This window comes from Schistocerca americana, chromosome 8, assembly GCF_021461395.2.
Source record: "Schistocerca americana isolate TAMUIC-IGC-003095 chromosome 8, iqSchAmer2.1, whole genome shotgun sequence".
NCBI classification, from domain to species: Eukaryota; Metazoa; Arthropoda; class Insecta; order Orthoptera; family Acrididae; genus Schistocerca; species Schistocerca americana.
Window position 1 is genome coordinate 474,759,660 of NC_060126.1, and position 13,162 is coordinate 474,772,821.

The 13,162-nt window shown below is 40.7% G+C and overlaps 1 non-coding gene across 1 annotated transcript; it reads right to left on the reverse strand.

The window, feature by feature from the left end:
* Positions 1–12,756: 12,756 nt before the first annotated feature.
* On the reverse strand, positions 12,757–12,831 carry Trnas-cga. The gene has a single exon. It is a non-coding gene; the product is annotated as a tRNA-Ser (tRNA).
* Between the last annotated feature and the right edge of the window lie 331 nt (positions 12,832–13,162).

Below are 13,162 nucleotides of genomic sequence, written 5' to 3' on the forward strand. Positions count from 1 at the left end.
CCGCTGTATTGTGCTTCCACGCTCAGGTGCCCAGGCCGTCCGTCTTGGCGCTTCCTGTGTGAAGCAAGATCAACACACCTGTGCGGGCGTTACCACCCGTTAGATTTCCACTGGCGTTCAAACCTGTACTAGTATAGGCAATCATTCATTACGCCATTTTGATAATAAAGACACTCTGTCACCTTTCAAGCAATAAGCGTTAACAACTATTTACATGGTGTACATGACAGTGTCAGTCTTCTTTAAATATTAATATATACATTATACAATCTATCAAATAATACCTAATTGCAGTTGTAAATCACGTCAAAGTATGTAGATGAGTGCTTGTAAGGTGCGAAATTATAGCCACCTTACCATACCCACAAGTAATGAACTATTTTCTACTGTGATGGGGTAATTCTTATAGTATTCTCTCATCCAGTACAAAATAATATAACCAACAATTATCTGTACAAAGGAATTAATAAAAATATGAGGACAGAGGAACAACTGAATCATGATATGTCCTAATACAGTCATTATGCGTTCATTCATAGGCTTACTGCCATACATTTCTTTACTACATGTTTATTTTAATCTGTCTGCTCCTTATGCTTGGACCATTTTTGGGACATGCCTAATGTAATTTACAATGACACACAAAATAACCCATGTTATCGAAGGAAGTTTACTAACATTACACATTTTTTCTCTTTCGAAAATGGCAGTACCCATCTTTCCTTAGACTTGAGGCCCATGCTCTCTGTCATTCACCCAACCCTAAGACATAGGTTGAGGCAAGAAATACTAAAGTAAAGTATCCAAATCTTTTCAGAGTGGTTGTCTAATAAATTACACGTTCTTCATTTAGCCATTATTGTGCAAAACAAGCAGTTATGGCAATTATTCTTTAGGTTTTCTGTTGGTCGTTATACAATTATATAAAATTCTGTGAAAAATTCCGTGTAATTTTACTTGGTCATATTTGTTCTCTTGGCTTACATTTAAAAAACATCATTTCACAAACTGATTGTCCAAGTGTAGTGTTTCGCAAACGTGTATACTCTTTAAACATTTCAAAAATCTTATGTTCTAAAGCGTTATTTGACAAACTGCATTTACATTTGCTGTGAAAACTAATATTTGTAATAATTGTTTGCATCGACCACCAATTTTAACTAATGTTCTTGTTTACAGTGTATACAAATATAATACATTAAAATCGATAGCATCTTTGTCGAAGAGAATGACATGCAATAATTTTACATGAATAAATGCACAAATATTTTCTTAAGACTACCCAGAAAAAATAAGTACAAGACGTTTACAAAAATGATAAATATCGAAAACTTATTTTGTGAGTGTAACTGTTCGGTGTTCACTACATTATACACTTTTTTTTATCAAGAGTCACACACTGATTCAGATTTCACAACACAGTTTCATCTTCATTTATGTATGGGGATGGAAGCTACAGTTTTTGTAAAGTTTAGGAACTGAAGATTGATTGAGATTGGTCATGGTGGCTTTGCAAGTCAGTCTTTGGATCCTCAGCCCATTGTTGATCCTGTCAGGTTACAAGTCTCTCGCAGAGTTGATGCTGTGGAAGGATCCTCAGAATACACAGCAAAGTAAGTGGGTGTATGTTTTGAAACAGCCAAGTTTTCGTCCAATTTGCACACAGTATGTGGGAGGTACATTCAGGTAGGACCTTCAAAGCTCACCTAGAATTCTTCTGCGTCAGCTAAGAGAAGTGTAATTGTATCTAGTCTTCCGTTCTTCGGGTTTCTTCTTTTTACTATGTTTGTATTACTACTCTTCTGTTCTTCATGTTGCTTCTTTCTCTTGGTATAAATGTTGTGTTTTGGATATGGTTATTGGTAATTGTGGACAGGTAGGTTATCTGTTTGGTGACATTGTGCATGGAACCTGAATCATTATATGTGACTCAGATTCCTCAGAAGTCAGTGCCAGGTGACTGACTGCTACAGATTATGATGTTTATCAGTCTCTGTCTGGCACAGAACATCAGAAGGAAAAGCAAATAGAGTTTACAGTTCCATACAGCTATTAGCAGATGTTCTGTAGGCTTAACTGACTGCATTATGTGTGCAATTTGTTTATCTTGTCTCCATCGTGTAGTGCAACAGTGGAGAAAAGTCATTAGTGGCCGTTTAAACACCCGCCTCGACCGGACTCAGCAGGGCTGCTGCAGATGGGCGCTTGTTACCTACTCTGTTGTAGCCGGCTGTCTTCAGGCAGCCCCATTTGAATAGGCGAGATGATTGCTCACGTCCATGACATGGCTTTGGCTTACTGACAGTGTCCCTTTCTTGCTTTTTTTCCGCAACTGTGAAGTTAGCCTCCCGTTCCATCTCCACATCACATTGTTGCTTCTGGTGTGTCTCACAAAAGTTTCTTTGTGTGACACCTGTGCTCACTAATATATACAATTAGTTTCCGATTTACGCAAATACTATACAATACATAAAACAAAATCATTGACGTTTTTCTGTTATGAAGTATACATTTTTAAGTAGCACTCACTAGTGAGGTCATTTATCTTTAATTTATTATTGTTCTAGTTGTACAATCAGCCCAGACACTCACTTATTTACCCTTATTATTCTGATCAAAATTTCATGTACAAAGTTAAAGTTAGTTATAAAAGAACGCAATCCTCAAACTATGTAATTTAATTATTAAATATCTGTCGGTACCTGTATACCAATGAAAAAATACACGTAACAGTATAATTATGATCATCACCAGATCCCAATGTTAATAATTGCAAATACTACTTGTTAAACTACTTGTTAAACTACTGGCAAGTAGGATGTTTATACTAGTCTAACTACAACCCTATTCAAAGTACTACACTGTCATTGGGTATCACAAGATTGTCCAATCACAAGGTTCTTGGTTCCGTCGTGGATGTCATCGTGTATATCTGTGAACAAGGAAGTGCACGTCTGCACAAATGAATGACTAAGTAGACCTTTTCTTCATTTCATGCTTTGGCTTGCCTCCTGTGGACAATCATAAACTACATAGCAAGTTTAGTACAAAATCGCTGATAGCTTCTTTAATCATACCATCATGTACCTTCTTTCACGTTTTTACTTAGTAATACCTTCTCTGTCGCTGCCCTTCCTCTGGAGCTGCTGCTGTTACCTTCATCTGTTGTTAACTCTCCCTTTTAGGTTACTATAGTTACATTTTATTTTACTAGTGGTACCTTCAAATATAAAAAGATCTTAGTACATTACATAAAATCACTGCTGATCAACATGATTGCCATGCCCTTCTGTATTATCCACGATGTCATGTACTTTGAACATATAGCATTTTCTTACTTACATAATTGGTGGACCTCACATCCTACAATTTCTTACTTTCCTTTATTAAATTTTATGTGTCTATATCCCCTTGTTACACTTCAATTTCATGTCGCTATAGCACTCAACCAACATTTTGGTGCACTCATACAGTATTCTGCAGAACTGGCCACCATGTACACAATTATTCCGTCTCTCTGAACAGCATAAACACAACATTTGCATATACAAACAACGCTGCGCTATCGCAAAGCCACATGGAGCAGGCCACCTAGTGAACTCACGTTTCTCTGAATGGAGACAAATCATATTTGGACGACACACCTGCGAGCCACTGCAAACCACTACCAGCATATCACTCATCTGCGATCCCACTGCTAAGCATGGAAAATAAACACTCATTTCATGAAGTAGTTCTAAACCTTTTTCAAAATTCTGACGTTCCCTGCTAATACGTTCCACAGCAATTGGGTAACAAACTTACCTATTCACACATCTTTACAACATTTATTTGTAGTACCACACGTTTCTCATTTTTACTTTATTCCTTCATGGACAGATCGCACATCTTAAACTCCAAACACCTTCTAAATTGTACACGCAGCTTGCTGTTCACATAGTTATATCCTACGCAAAGAAACATACCCTAATTTTCTCACCCTCGACATCCTGCCCTTTTTATGAAGTGTAGTACCTCTTTTAACATGATAATAGCACAGAAAATATTGATAACTCTACATATCCCTTCAGTGCAATAACTTAATTTAATTGTTAACTATATACAATATACTTTACTTTCTCCATACAAGCTCACTTTAATTCTTCCTGGTCTAATTTCAATTGATTGTTCCCGAATCCTCTTCTTATTCATCCCACCCCATCCTTGGTCCGACCGTTGACGAGTTTCTCAATTGTCGCCCCATTATGCGCCATTACTTTGCTTCTCTCGCCTGTGTTCATTTTGTTACCTGTATTCTTTGCCATAGTTCTTCCATTGTACCTTATTCCCACAACGATATCTATGGTCCATGTTTTGGTGAGGCGGCCAGGTTACATTGGTTTGCAAATTATGACCTCTGTTACTCCCTCCACTGTTCTGACTTCTTTCAATTAGCACGTCTCTGTGCCTACGTTTTTCTCGCGCCTGCTGCTCTTTGAAAGCGATCTCTAACTCTCTTAAGATAGTCTTGAATCCTGCTACATCACTTCCACATCGGCCGACGAGTGTTTGCTGGTAGGAAATTGGCAACTTCATGTAGCACAATCTTATGATCTCAGCTGGTGTGCATGGGTCGTCCAAATACTGATTTTTCTTTGTCAAGTTCCCGAAATACTTCACTGGACTATGAAACCCTGAACTCTCTGCTCATAATTATTTCCTGTTTGATCCTGTCCTGTGTCTCCTTGGACCAGTCGTAGCTTAAAAATGCGTCACGAAACTCGCCGTACGACGTGCACATTTTTGCAATGTTCCGCATGCATTCGGCTGATGTTCCCACGATATGTGAACATACGAAGTCCAGTTTTTGCATCAGAGGCCAGTGAGGAGGTAAGGATAAATCAGATTGTTCAACAAAAGTTTTTGTGTGTAAAACGTAACCCTCGTCTCTATAATGTTGGAATTTTCGTACAGAGATAAAATGCTGAAAATCGAAAATTTAATTAGAATTTCTTCCCACTCGGCCTACCACATTCTCACTTGGAGGTAACTATTCCGGTCTACCGTTACTTTGGGTATACTCTCCTCTACTCCCTGTCACGTTTTCATCACTGGAAAAATGTTCCGTGGTGCGCATTATCGGGTAACAATTATGCATGTGAAATATCTCATTGCTGTTCTCCGTATTCGCAATTTGCGACCCAGTTGTGCCCTGTGTGGACGCGGGGGCCATATCTCTAGTGATATTTCGTTGCTCTGCGATACGCTTTCAGTCAGTAGTTTCGAGCAACTCTTACATTCGGGCACATTCTAATATCATCTGGGCTTGGACATGATCGTGCTGAGTTTGAACCGGCTGTTTCGGTTTCTCTTGTTTCCAAATCGCCTAATATTTTTGTCTGAGATGTGAGTTTTTACTAGGTTGCGACCTAACTTCCTGAGATAATCGCTTAATTTCGCTTTATATGTTTTGTTTAAATTGTGAGAGCTCAGTGGTTAATGCCTTATTTGGTGCGATCTCTGTCTTTTGCAGCTGCGTTACTTCCACTTGTTTCGCGCGCTTCTACAACTTCTTTAATGCACCTCTACCCATCTTTGCTCTCCTCGCTAGTAATAGCGCCTCCTTCTCAGTTCCTCTGACCTCCTCATTCTAGTTTTGTTCGCAGCGTCACTACCTCATTTCTCACTTCCCTCATTTCATGTTTTATCTACTGAATTTCGACACTAACGTTTTGAATTTTACTTCCCATTTCACCATTAACGTTTTGAATTTTTCTTCCCATTTCAGAGCGTACTACTTCATTCCCCCTTTTTATTTAGCTTCCAAATTCATTTCCCATTGCTTTTAGGTATGCAAGGATGTCCAACACACCTGTGTTACCTAAATCTTTTCTCCTATTGTGACTTACCCTTCCTCTACTCTTAGGTGATCTTCTGCCCTTTCCATTTCTTGCTATTCAAAAATGTCATGACCACGCGCCCCTGATGTGCTGCCTCGTGACGATATCACTCAAGGCGATCTACCACTATTCGTAATTGTTCCGGGTTCACTTGAAGTCCCTACATTATAGTCCCGTATCTCTGCGATTGCTTCAGAGTGTCTCTGTTCCTCATCTTCGCTATTGAGATTGCACACCACGGGCTTGACCGTGTCTATCATCCTCAAAAACTTCCCTCGGATTGGTATTCTCCTCACTTGTGCCTAGTGCTGCTAATAAAGCTAACTCTTTCTCATCCCACAGCCTTTCTGGACTATATTCTATTCTTGACCATTTCTATATTGTAACAACTACTGATCTGCTCCATTAAATTTCGGGAATGCAGCCGCATAAATTCTGCTTCTTCTTCTAATATTTCGGCTGTATATCTTTCAGCCATCTTCAGAGAGAGCCGTACGAGTCGTACGGCTCTCTCTGAAGATGGCTGAAAGATATACAGCCGAAATATTAGAAGAAGAAGCAGAATTTATGCGGCTGCATTCCCGAAATTTAATGGAGCAGTCTTTGCGCCGCGAAAACCTGAAGATTCACAACTACTGATCTGTTGTGCTACTAAGCGCGCTTTCGCTATAGTTATCATGGACTGATCCCTGATAAGAGTTCTCTTAAAAGTACACACAATTTACACTACCGACATTTATTATGCAACGAACATGTAACATAAAATATCTGCAGCAAAAAAGCTAGACTACTGGCACCGTCGTGAACGAGCAGTGTCGGTACAAAACAAACAAACTAAAAGGACAACAATTTTTTTAATGTCATCCCGTCACTTTACGAGTGCAAACTATATATGCAAACTAGTGATCACTATCAATAACAACTAAACATTATAAATGAGAATTTTTTTTTTAAATTTCCAAGGTTTCAAACCACTGTATGGCTACTATCAGAAGACTCTAAGCAGAATCCTGGCAGGGTAAGCCATATCCAAGACGCTACTCCAGGCGAGTGTAAAATGAATCTGAACAATGGAAAATACTTAACGCTAAATGAAAATTTGGCCCTATCTGACTACCCTCTGAAGCAGATCTTGGGATCTCTTAATGATGATATCTCCTCCTTCTTGCTCCTTAACATATAAATTACAACATAAACATAAATGGATGATTAAGGGAACTACTAACTATAAAATTATAAATGCTGTTACTGCTTATACATTTGTTGTAGATTAAAACCCCTTTACATTACAACTTTTTATGTATCAACGTCCAATGGACATAAAGAGATACCAATGAATTTCCTAACTAATACGAATCATTAATTGCCCGAATGCGCCCCTTTTTATGACTACACGATCTAATATAAAAAACGCGAAATGACTGACATCACCTAGGTACCAAACACTAGAAGCCACTCCTTTAAAGATAATCAACAGTGGTGTGCAACCTCAGTGGAAATAAAATTTACGTGTCGCAGCTGTTTAGCTTTATAACCCTAATAAGCCAAAGCAATTACCAATATCACCGTATGTACTGCGTCTGGTGCGTCGAAGTGATGGTTCTCATACATGTCTGCGACGATAGAGCAACTCCAGCCACAAAGTAGAAACTCTTTCTAACACTAGGAAGGTAGAAGGCGGTCCTCTGACTAGCATTATCTAATACTGTCTTCTCCTCTCTGTTTTCCACAGACAAAAAACGCGATATCCGAACCACAAGGATGGAATTCAGATAACGTCTCTAAGTGAGTATGGTCGAGGAAGTGCTCTCAATAACTGAATGCTGCGTACTCAACGACTACTCCCTACCCGGAGACGAAGTCCAGAATCGTGTAATTTCGCATCAGTACAATGCCTAACCGTTCTAACTATAAAATCTCCTGAGAGCAAAGACAGCAAGTCCGTCTTTATCAACAAAAGCTGGCCCTGAGCGACGGTCAAACCCAGGCGCTCAAAACGGAAGAGTCTTCTCTCCACTGCAGGCATCCCAGCAAAACTCGGCTCCCCTCCCACGTAACTGCAGAAGGCCAATCCTATTCTCGAAACCACGGAATATTCTACCTCTCTACAGATTCTTCTGAGCGCCGATCAACCATATTTTAGTCTTTTGTCGTCCAGCGCGGAAAGTTTGTGAGGATATGCCTATACTCACACAATGGTACGCTTCTCAGAGTAAAAATCCTCGGAAATAACCCAGCCTGCGATTTCCGATGTAACGCTTCCTCGTTCCCCTCTGCTGCGTCCAAGATTTTCAGAGTATCCGAAGTATTATCCGGTTATCCTTCTGGCCCCACTACAACGTCGGCCAGCCGTCACTATTGTGCTTCCACGCTCAGGTGCCCAGATCGTCCGTCTTGGCGCTTCCTGTGTGAAGCTGGACCAACACAACTGTGTGGGCTTTCCCACCCAGGGCTTGAGTTACGGCTTCCGCTTCATTTCCACTGGCGCTCCAACCTCTACTAGTACAGGCAATCATTCATTATGCAGTTTTGATAATAAAGACATTCCGTCACCCTTCATGAAATAAGCGTTAACAACTATTTACAAGGTGTACGTGACAATGACAGTCTTCTTGAAGCATTCATATATAGGATATACAACCTATCAAATGATACCTAATTGTGGTTGTAAATTATGGCAAAGTGTGTAGATGAGTGGTTGTAAGATCCGAAATTATACCGACCTTGCGCAGTGTGGCGGCCTGTCTGTGGATGGTTTTTTAGGCAGTTTCCCATCTGGCTCGGCGAATGCGGGCTAGTTCCCCTTATTCTACCTCAGTTACACTATGTCGGCGATTGCTGCGCAGACATTTTCTCCATTTACCGTACACCATAATTACTCTACCACGCAAACATTGGGGTTACACTCATCTGGTGTGAGACGTTCCCAGAGGGGCAGAACAGCTCAACACTGGGCTCTGTGTGGGGCGGGGATGGCGTAAGTGGACTGCTGTAGCCTGTTGTGGGATTGTGTACCACTGAGGCTACGGTGGGAACGAAGCCTCTTTGTCGTTTCTAGGTCCCCAGTTCAATACAGTACAATACCCTACCATTTCATTTTTTTGTCAAAGGCGAGTGTTAGTCCCTTCCTTTATTTAAGATCCAACAATAACTGTTAAACAGTTCAGTCTTACACTGCAATTCTTTTGTTTTGTTTTCTAACATTCGCTTACAAGAGCTTATGAAAAGACATTACTCATAATAATTTAAACAACAATATTAAAACAAATTTCTAAAACGACCTCCATCGACCAAAGCTGCATTTCATCCCGTTAAGTTGAAATTGGAAAAAAAGCTCATACAACTCACTGTTCAGAGTACACTTAACTACTTTTGACCGTTAAGAATCAGGTCACATACCTCTCAGTTAATTCTCAAAGTTTTAGTGCTTCAGCTATTTTCATGAAGATTTCCTTTACAATAATCTAAAACCTAACAATTCCAGAGGATACTTGTCATTAAATTTCTAGAAGTTAAATCAGTCTGCCAAAATCATTTACGAGAGCTGTCGGTAACAAATAATTTAACCAAAGCTGTATTAGAAAATGATCAGCTTAAGTTCCCACTCGATCATTTATTGTTATTTAACCAAAGGAAATGTAATTCATAAAATACAATTTACCAAGAATAGTTACCAACTTATTAATCTGAGAGATCTACACTATTTCCGGTAATTACTGCACTGTGTCAATACATACAGTCATTAAACAAGAAAAATGCCAGTGCACTTTATAACCGAGCACAGTGAGATGTTATAGTAACACAAAAGACAACTTTTTGTCAAGGTACCATGTACAAACGAACGTTACTAAAAATTACTTGAAATCTACCCACCCCTTTGTACTACTCGTACCACATTTCTCAGGCCTGACTACCAGAAAACTGGGTCCTCCTCGACCAATACAGCAGGTTACACTTTGTGCCTTAATTCCGCGATACCAAATCAACTTATATGTCACCGGCACTGTCCATATTTCTCCCCCTCTTAGAAGATCAGCTTCACTACACACTTCTGTGAGGTTCTATCAAGTTCTAGCACAAGATAACTTCATTGGGTGAAAGCACAACCAGTCCCCTCGACGAAAAGCTTCAAAAGTTCCGAAAGCGACATACCATCATTCTACACAAGATGGCTACCATGGCGTGTCACCTTCTTCCTCTGAATTAGCGAAAGCCTGTGCATGTGCCTTTGTTCGTACACCCATGCTCCTTTGCTCCCAGCAGCCTCATCAATGCACGTCCTCTCGCCAGCCGTTACGCTCACAAACTCTTCCTGTGGGCGCAGAGCCACATGCCATCCTCACCACTCAGCGCTCCACCCTCGCTAGCCTCGCACACCTGATTCGTACCACCAAAGACATTGTACGAAGACAAATCACTCAAAAGATCCCAGCGGAAATCTCGAACCATCTAACGTAGTTAAATCTCCCCCCCCCCCACTTAAATCTTCACTTATTTGGTAGTGAGGTGGGGGCGGGGAGGGGGGAGGAGGGGGGAATAGGGTAGGACATCACCAAACGAAATCCTGCCAAGCGTACAAGCGTAGCTGCTTGAGTAGCCGTAGTTATATCAGTAATTCTGTCAATAGTTACACTAACGATTATATCAGTTACAACAAAGTGTTACCGTGACCCCCGAACAAGGCCCCACCTTCCCTCCTTAACATTACTCTTACTCACCAGCCTGCCTTATGCTACCTAATGAGTCTTCCCAGACGCCACATCCCATAGCAGAAGAGATACTGGGGTTAGGTTATTAATAACCTCACAGGGACCCACAAACCTGGACAATATTTTCCCTGTAACTTTATCAGCCCCTTTGCTTGTAGCCAAAAAAAATTCTTAATAAAAGCTTATCTCCCATTTCCACCTTCGTGGCCTGTCTCTCCTGAATGTATCTTTCCGTCTCTCTATGGTCGTGGCTAATATGTTGGCCCTCGCATTCTGCCAATTCCCTTTAATTGTGGCAAGATCATATTTTCTGGCAATAGATCATCAGTCTGCCAAAGCTTAGATAACAGAGAAACAGAGAAGTATTAGTGTTCGCCAGCATCAACTTAACAGGAGAGGTCCTATGACGATCGCGGTTGGCAGTACTGGAGGCATAACCCAGCCAAGGAATCAATTGGTCCCATTGTGGCGTATCTTGATGGTAATATGCAATGAATGCCACTTCAAGGTTCCTGTTAGCTCTTTCTCCACATGACGGGTGTGAATAATAAGGAGTGGTGGTTATGTGATCAATGTCCTGATTGAAACAAATTCTCCTGAACTGATTGGAAACGAATGTAGCTGCATTGTCGCTAACTAGTCTCTTGCCGGCCCAAAGGTGATAGCGTGTTAGGTGACAGAGAAACTTAGCAGCAATCATTCCATGTGTGAAACATTCGTGACTGGAACAAGAAAACAGGGAAATAGCAGTGGTACACCAAGTACTTACTCTCCATCACACACCAGAAAAAAACAGCGAGTTAATATCCAGTTCGGAGCTAAGTTGAACATTTCAAGTCTATAACTTAACGGGAAGTCACTTTAAAAACAGTTGCAAAATTTGTACCGAACAGACAGACACACCGAAAAACAAAATACCCTTCGCCACACACCACACTCGAAAGCGAATTAATATTGCCCTTTCATCCAGTTCTTACACCAAGTACCTATTTGCCGCCACACGACGCCTTCTATCTGTTTGGGTGAAGGTGATAGAGATGTGACTACATTGAGGGCATTAGTACAGTGAACGTCTGTAAAAATGTCTGGTGTGAATTATAACAGTGTTGCCACTGATTACTATCCAACCCATGTATTTCTGCATGTGGTTACATTCCAACCTCCTCTGATTACTGTCACTCTTCCACCGTCACGGGAACATTGCTTCCCGCAATAAAACGAGAATTTTAGGAACTACAGTATATTTTGAACAATCACACTCATCTCGAAATCTGCTGCGGTGCTGCCAGCATAATCATTTCGGATTCATTTAAAAATAATTGTCTCCTCTAATTTGCGAAATCCACTTCGAAATTATATGTTATTCAGAGAGTATTCAATCAATGTTTTAATTATTGTGGAAGAATTACATAGTGGAAATGTAATTAAAATTTAATTAGTTCCACAAGTGCAAATTGTTTTGTGATCAATAGTTCAGTAGTATTTTGGCGTGGTAGTGCCACTTGCGAATCTATTACCACACTACATAATCCAGAAATGTCATTTAAATGCATGTATGTAATTGCATAAAAATATATGTATGTAAGTGTGTGTGTGTGTGTGTGTGTGTGTGTGTGTGTGTGTGTGTGTGTGTGTGTGTGCGTGTGTGTGTGTTGCAAGATGCAATTTCCACACACCCCCCCCCCCCCCCCCACTACTACAGTACTCAGACAGACGCTCCTAACGTTCTAAAGAGAAATGCCTGAAAAACTTTCAGCAATAAATAATTTCTGGAGTGGTCCGCTGTAAGGAAATGACACAAAAATTCACAAAATTTCTTACGTAACTTATGGGATAATTGGGGTACTGGAGTAGTGCTAGTTAATGTAAGAAAAACATGAAACTAACGAAAATTATTACTTATTTTGCAAAAATTCTGAGAAATCACAATGGCACATTTAGTTATGAACTGAGCAAGTTATTTCCGGGTTCTTTTCGGAATGTGAAGTTACCTCTCAAGGATATTATTCGCATTTGAAATTTCTATACAGAGTTTAAGATTGTTATTGACTTGACAGAATGGCTGAGAGCCGCGCCTACTCAACTTGAATAATTATCAGTTAGAATGAGATTTTCACTCTGCAGCGGAGTGTGCACTGATATGAAACTTCCTGGCAGATTAAAACTGTGTACCAGACCGAGACTCGAACTCAGGACCTTTGCCTTTCGAGGGCAAGTGCTCTACCAACTGAGCTACCCAAGCACGATTCACGCCCTAGGTCCGCCACACAGTGTTAATCTGCCAGGAAGTTTCATATCAGCGCTCACTCCACTGCAGAGTGAAAATCTCATTCTGGAAACATCCCCCAGGCTGTGGCTAAGCCATGTCTCCGCAATATCCTTTCTTTCAGGAGTGCTAGTTCTGCAAGGTTCGCAGGAGAGCCTCTGTTTAGTTTGGAAGGTAGGAGACGAGGTACTGGCAGAAGTAAAGCTGTGAGGACGGGGCGTGCGTCGTGCTTGGGTAGCTCAGGTGACAGTGCACTTGCCCGCGAAAGCCAAAGGTTCCGAGTTCGAGTCTCGGTCCGGCACACAGTT